This window comes from Vulpes lagopus, chromosome 24, assembly GCF_018345385.1.
Source record: "Vulpes lagopus strain Blue_001 chromosome 24, ASM1834538v1, whole genome shotgun sequence".
In the NCBI taxonomy this organism is placed as follows: domain Eukaryota; kingdom Metazoa; phylum Chordata; class Mammalia; order Carnivora; family Canidae; genus Vulpes; species Vulpes lagopus.
The window spans coordinates 31,727,705-31,735,961 of NC_054847.1; positions in this window are offsets into that span (position 1 = coordinate 31,727,705).

Here is an 8,257-nt window from a genome sequence, read left to right on the forward strand (position 1 = left end):
CCCATGGCATAAGCTCTGTGGCTGGGATTTCCACATCTTAAAAGTTCACCTATATCACAACCACTACATATGCAGCAATCTAGTAAGAGCCCAAAACTTATTTTTCCAAAGTCCTTAGGCCCTTTAAATCTTAAACTGATTATCATCAAGTTTCAGAACTGTGTTAAACTAAAGTCTCTTATATAGATACATAACCAGGCCTAAAACGGAATGACAGTTAGTAAAAAACCTAATCTAAGAATATTAGTTTTAGATGCTATTTTGGTCAAACTCTTTTGTAAAGGGAAAACTTAAATAAGTGATTTATTGTTAACAAAAGAATTCTCATAATCACCAAAAATGAGACAGTTCTACCAATTTAATACAGAGAAAAGAACCCAAGTTTCAGGCAAATATTATATCTGAGCTAATTTCACTGTCTAGTTTTATACAGAGATCTGGACATCTGAAAAGAAGAAAAAGGACTTTTTCCATTGGTATTTCGTGTTAATGTGCAAGCAAACATCAACACTATGGCAGATTTGGCTATAACAAAACCATATGGGACTATAACAAGCCCATATGGAATCATTCCCTTAAAGGGGAAATGTCAACTAATGTTTTTCACCAATCATGCTACTCATAAAAGTAGAAAGATCAAGAAGGTAGGATAGAAAACAGTAGGTAAATCAATTCAGGAAAATTCCTGTACATTATTTGTTCAAGGAATCAGGAAACCAATATTTAGTGAACATGTATGAAAGATGCCATGGAGGGATGAAACGAAGAATATGGGTCAGTCCTCACTCATCGGGAGATGTCAATCAGTACTCTCTCTAGGCTTTAATAATTTTAATAATAATTTAAAACCCTTGCAAGTTGCTCATTGCTTATATTCTTAAAAGAGGTGTACTCTTTTGCCTTTCTGTGCTACTCTTTATTTTGGTCAACATGAGGAGATTCAGAATTCCCTTCCCTCTCTAAAATACTAAAACAAAAACAAAAACAAAAACAAAACTATACTATATACACTATACTACAATATAATTTGATGATTCTAATTCAAATACGGCATAAATGGTCCATTTTAAATTCTATCCAGTGTACTTCATTGCTATGCTGTACCCCTGTTTTCAGTGTATAATTGTTTTTTATTGTTTATTTAACAAATACTTATTGGATAATCATTATACACTAGATACTGTGTTAGATGCTGGTATAGAATTCCTAGACTCATGGGTCTTACAATTCATAGTGATCTTTATCACAGAAACACACAGGACAAATCTGGGGAGGACTTAAAAAGATTTAAAGAACTACATTCTCAAAGATCTGGTTCCATTTTTCTTTAAAATTTTTAAAAAACTTCTTTAACTTTGTAAAAAGGGATCCATGATCTTTATTTGGCCTCAGCAGCATACTAAGGAGCGAGAGTATTACCAGGAGAAGTAAAACTATGGTGGGTGATCCATGTTAACCAAAGCAGCTACATTGGGTTAAAAGAACATGAACCATGAGACAGTGAGAAAAAAGCAGGGAGGATGAAAAAATTATAGATAAGCAAGCCAGAAAAAAAGTCTACTACTGTGTAATTATCTGTTACTTAAGGATGTGGTCCCTGTGGTTTCGGAGAGACTTGTTTGAGGCATGTTTGTCTGCAGGGTTGGCGGGATTATAAGGCCGGGATTGGAGGACAAACAAAGATAAAACTTGTTGGGAAACAAACATAGAAGAAATTGCACCATGAAGTCTTCCAGCTCCTGAACATTCCCCAATATCTCCAGGACTAGCTTGTTGGTAGCTACAAGAAGTCATGTGCATTTCTGAAGAAGCGAGCAAACAAGGAAATTAACTGAAAAAGTCCTGATGAGACGTTCCCATGAGAACAATGGGAAATTTTACTAGCAAAGGGTATGGCATCGCTTAAGGGGCAAGGCACCAGGCTAAGGATGTGCCATTTTAGGTCTCTTAATCTTTTTTATTAATTTTTTATCTTTATTTAGGCAAGTAATCATTTTTAAATTATTCATTCATCAATCTAAATTTCTTGAGCACCTACTTGGTTCCAGGTGCCAGACTAGGTACCAGAGACATGCATTAATCAAAGAATCATAGATATAAATATAAAGTTACAACTGTGATAGTGCTAAGAAGGAGGGGCACACAGTACTACGAGACTGTCTGATGAGGAAAGTAACACCATCAGATGGGGTAAGAAGAGCTTTCCTGAGATGATGCTAAGCATGCTGAGATCCAAAAGGAGATGAATGATCTTTAGAGATCTACCGTACAGCATTATAGCAACCATAGTCAAAGTACTATAGACTACACTAAACATTTGTTAAGAGGGTAGATCTGATGTTAAGTGTTCTTTCCACAATAAAGGAAGAAAGGAAAGAAGGAAAGAAGGAAAGAAGGAAGGAAGGAAAGAAAAAAAGAAGGAAGGAAGGAAAGGAGTGGGGGGGAATAAGATGTTCATAGAAAATCTACGTTGTAGGAATTTTGTCCTTATTATCCTTCCATCTCTTAGAAGAAAGATGTCAGTCTCAGATATATCTAGTAACGGGGAAGTGAAAGAGTTAGGATTTAAACCTGTGTCTTCATGCTTACCTACCACATTGAGATGTGTACATATGATGAGCTCATGGTGCCATTAATGGTGACGCTAGGGCCAGAGGGATCTTTCTTTGGGAAGGTGTCATCAACCTCACCTCCAGACAGGCACAGGTCTATTCTAAGACTTCAGCGCTTCCTTCAGTGTCCTTCTGATGCTTAGTGCTTCTCATTGGTGAATTTCTTTAGAGAAAATTGTATACTAATTGTTTTTTCTGTTAGCTTCTATTTCTTATTTCCTAAGCAAAAATGAAAAATGTTGACCGTACTCCCTTCTCTCATTGTTGGATAATGACATCAGAGGTCTACTCTGGACCCTTCCAATCCTTTTGTTTTGGAGACCTGATTCTAGTGTCACAATTTGCGTTGACTAAGTCCCTCTGAAAATTTAATGAAAAGTTAGGTCCAGGTTTCCTAAAGACTTTCTTCCATATTGTTACCCTTCACTCCAAGACTGAATCTATTTTCTTAAACATAATTGCTTACTTTTTTCATGTATTCCCTTGGAGTCATGTTAAAAATGTCCTTTTCCTGTTTTCCCAAATGTTGTTCATTAGGTCTCATCTTCTATTTGTATGGTTTTCCATCCCCCCTCCCCATCTCCACTTGGCACATGTTCTTGGCACATGAGTTTCAGCCTCCTGGCTTCAGATGAGCATAGCCCTAGTTTGCTTTCTTCCTTTCTGCGGGAGTGGACTAATATTGGCAGAGAAAGTGAAAGAAGAACATTATCTTTGCTGATTGCTCAATAAACACATATTTATTGAAAGCCTAGTGTGTGCCAGAAACCAGGTCGACGTTCGGTTCTAATGATGAAAAAGGCAGATATGTGTGCTCGTGCTGTGATACATCCTGTGATGTGGGAAGTCTCTTAGATCCAGAAAACAGGAACATCTAACCCAACTTGTAAGATCAGCGGGAATGTATGTAGATCAGTGTTACCTGAGTTCAGATTTGAAGGACCAGAACGACTTTGCCAGATAACCAAGGCCAACTATGGGAAGAGAGAAGAGTATTTCTGGCAGAAGGAATAGCATATGCGACAGAGAATTTAATAACAGTAGCCTTTTTCCTAATCTTCATGCAGACTAAAAGATGTAGAAGAACATAAATTAATATTTTATTCTTTTAGTTGGGAGGGGGAGAAAGCTTACATCTTATATGTAGTATTACAGAAATAATTCCCTTATAAGTAATTGCCTATAATCTTTGGGATCACATAATGACCTATGCAGGGGGGATTAGTGGTCCATGGACTGTGAGAGTTACAGATTTAAAAGGACTTAAAGAAGCTCCCAAAGGCTGGAGCAGACCATAGGAGGAGAGGAAACTAGTGACTAGGAAGAGGGAAAATGTGGTACAAGGTGAGTCTCCACTGGCAAACAAGGAACAGAGGGGCCGTACCTTAGAAACCATGTAAAGATGGTAGACCATGACCATACATGTTATGGGAAGCCAGTTTTCAGCCAGTTTCTGTTGTTTCACAAGGAAAGGTAGCAGGTATTGTATTTTTTCCATCCTCTCTTCTTCCTTTGCTCTCCGTTAAATTATAAGTCACAGCAATAAAAATGAATTAAAAAGATACTGTCTCCTACCCCAGTTTTATGAGAAACAGCCCCACTGATAAATTAGGGTGGTTTGATTTGACTAAACCCATGTTTAAATGATCACCAAAAACAACTCACCATTTAATTGTGGACAGCACTTAAAAGAGTCACAACGTACAAAAAAAATGCAGAGATCTGGGGTCTGCTGTCTAAAAGCTTATCATTTACTCTCCTGCCTGTGTTCTCCCCAAGCTATTATCATTCCTCCACCGCGTCTCAACCTTTTCTGTGTCATTAGCAAACTGCAAATCCAACCCACTTTTTCTCTTGAGTGTTATCAAGAGATGCCAAAGAATTCGGCAGCATTCTTTCTAGAAAGATATTTTCTTCTCACCCCAGCAGGACATTGGAGAGTGACAAAAGTAGCCATGATCTGAAGCCCGGCAAGTTCTGGTTTCCCCTGGCTGACAGCTTCATTTCAAGGACCATGCTTTGCCAACACTCTGACTTACGCAGCTGGAAGGTTATTTCCATAAATCTAGATGACTCTTTAAAAATAGAAGCAATCTGTTCCTTTTTTCTCCAGACACTCATTTCTTTATAATTAAGTCAGCATTAAGGGGGATTTCCCACCATCTTTTATCTGACGCTGCAGAGGGGGTGACTGACTCCCGCCTAAGGTGGGTTTAACAGATCCTGGGTAAGCAATACGAAAGTCTAACAAATTAAAAAATGTCTTGGTATGAGAAGAAAAGATGCCACTCATATTGTCCCTCGTTAAGGAATTAAGGTTTGGGATCTGAATTGCTGAATTCTATTCTTTAGGACAGCTCGGCCGTTACTGCTACTTTGCTCTTGAAGCTAATTGGTCTTACCATATAGATCGGCGTCCTCTTTTCTCCAGCAACACACACTCACCCTATGGTGCTTATGTCTTTCCTAAGATGTCACTCCTTTTACTATTGGTTATGAAAAGTAATTCCCTCCTGCTTCGGTATACGGGATCAGGAGAACATCTGTGCCTTCTCTCTCTTAACCCTAGGAAAACTATGAGCTTGCATTTGGAGGACAAAGCATCACTTTTTTTATTTTTTATTGACAGAATTAGACAGTCCTTCTCAATAAAATTACAAAGGGGGAAAATATCTGCCACTGGTGATCTGATTTTATTTTATTCTTTGTCTTCTGGTTCTTCTAAGACTCCATCTTTGGAATGCAGGACAGGAGCAGAATGCATCAACAACAATAATAGTAACAGAGACAGGAGAGAACTGTTCATACTTTCCCTGTGTTACTTATCACTCTGAATTCTGGCTTTATTTTTATTTGTCTTTCTCACCGTTAGACTGGCATCCATAATGATAAGGGCAGGGGCTGATTTATCTCTCTCTGTACCCAGCACAGAACACAGTGTCTGACACATAGACATTTGTTGACTATGGAAACAACAAGGTCCCCAAAAGCAGAAGACATCACCCGAATAATAATTTCTGTTGTATTACTTTTCAGTGTCAGAAAAGTTCTGTTGCATTTGCCTATAGTGCCACATTGGGATTTAGAAGAAATCATGTATTCTATTCCCATCAAGAGGCAGATGCACAGGGACTGGGCCTTTTCAAGCAGTAGGCTGCTCATTGGCCTAGGTCTGGGAAAAGAATGACTCAGAAATTCCAAGGCATAGGTTTAGTCTCTGCCATTACCTTACTTCTCACAACTTTTGGCAAGTCCCCAAGTGACTGGGCTTCCATTCTCCTGTTTGCATAATAGAGAAGTTGGACAGAGGAATTTCTAGCTGGAGAGCAGAGATTTATGGGTATCAAAGCAAGCCTGTGAACTTCCTGTGTGTAAAATGTTACAGTTACACGGATAAATGCATATGTGCATTTTGGGGGTGGGGGGTAGGGCAGGAAATGGGGTTAAACTTGTCATTAGGTATTTTTTTTAAACAAAAATAACTCAAAAAACAAAGGTGAAGAAAATCCTGAAGAGATAACTTCTGATATCCCTTTCTCCTATAAAATGTCTACACTTCTAAGAAAACATCTAAAACTTTTTCAGCCATAATACGTTTTCTCTTCTTGTCCATTTCCCCCCAGATCATTCACAGTCTCATGATACTTTATTTTATTTTTTTCCTCTTGATACTTTAAATATCTATATATGTCCTGCTCAAATTCCATCTACTTTATTAAGTGCAGAATTAAGCCTTTCATTTTTCCAAAGGCCCACAGTAAATATTGAATGAAAATTTTTGTAGATGTTTGATCCCAGAACACTGATTATTTTCCCTCAAATACTCCGTGTCTTCCAGGATTAGGGCTATAAATACTCTAGACCCAAAAAGAGCTCAAGGGATAGTAGAAGGATTGTTTGTTGAGACTATCCATCCACATAACAGGCCAGCCAGTGGGGTGAGACTTCAGTCTAGGAACTTTGGAGGGAAGATTCCTGATACTTACCAGGAATGGCAGGTAGACATTAAGTGAAAGGAGTGACTTGGGTCTTTGGTAGCAACTCTATGAGCAAAGCCCATTACCCAATAACATGGAACCATGTTATGGTTACATTACAGGAACCAACTGTAATGGGTGAAGGAAGAGGAGGATTTTGCTTAACATACCTGTGTGGGCTTCCTGTAGTTACTTCAACAAATCACCACAGTGACCGAAAACAACACAAATTTATTACAGTATAGTTCCTGGGGTCAGAAGTCTAAAATAGCTCTTCAAAGATGCATTCCTGCTAGAAGCTCTAGGGGAGAATTCCTTTCTGTGACCTTTCCAACTTTTAGAGGCCAACTACAGCCTTTGGCTGTAGGTCCCCTGCCTCCATGTTCAAAGCCGGTGGCTTAACTTTCTCTTTCTCTCCAGCCCCCAGCAAAGCCTCTGTCATCACATTGTCACTGTCTTGAGTCTTCCTGTGTCCCTTGTGTAAGGGTTTATGATTACTTGGGGCCCACTTGGATAATCTAGAACATTCTCTCCATCTCAAGAGCTTTAACTTCATGAATGCAAAGTCCCTTTTGCCATGTAGGGTAATGTTCGCAGTTAATAGGGATTAGGAAGCACACATGCATGGGGAGTCGTCCTTCAGTCTATATACTACCTTGTGTTTCCTTGCCTCTATTTCCTTCTTATGCCACAGTTTTGCAGGAAGAATCCTGTTCACGGATATTATGTGCAGAGAAGGAAAAAGCAGGGAAAGGAATTCATATAGCTAAGTATGAACAAGCAGTAAGAGAAGAGAGAAGGAACCATGTGCTTGGAGCTGAAGGAAACCTGAAGTTTTTAACAAGTGGTCAATTGTCTCTGGAGGACAGAAAGAATGAAGGAATCCCCCTTCCCCAGCAATTTGTCACATACCCCACTTCTAGACTGCTTATATATGAAGGCTGGAAAATTGGGAAGATTTTCAATAATATAATATTATATATTGCAATAATATTATTATAATACAATAGCTGTGTGCTATAGTTAAATGAAATGAGAGTATCTGTGGCATTCTCATAGGTTGATATTTTCTTGGCAGTGGAGATGCATGCAGTGGAGAAGGGGCACAAATACAGGGTTGGGATAAATATGGGGTGAGTACATTCCAGAGGGCCACAAGTACGCAAAGATTTCCTGCGTAGTCTTGTCCTCCCATTAAGGGTAATTCCAGACCCAGCAAGCTTTCAGGGGCTGAGACAATCCTAAGAACTCTGCTTAATCTGGGCTGTTAGAAATGATTCAAGTCAGGCCTTAGCAACCCAAAGAGCACCCTTTTATTTGGTAGTTCAAGTTGTGAATTAATTAATTAATTAACCTGCTATCTACTGTTGCAAATGATGGGTATGCATTAGTATAAAACATAGTCTCTTCCTTGTAGAGCTAAGAGTCAGGCATTTCAAGGCACCTTGGAGGTTCTGCTATCTCACGAGGAGACCTGGAGGTCCACATGCACAGATTGGAGAAAATCTGGGCACAGAGTGACCAAGAAAGTCCAGACCTTTGCAGACTCGGTGATGAAGTTAAAAAGACCATAAAAGTCATATTAGTTGATTGCCTTTGGCCTTCTTTGCAAACGTAATGATTGAGGAAAGATGAACAAATGATTAGAAATGACCACTTGGCCCAGTT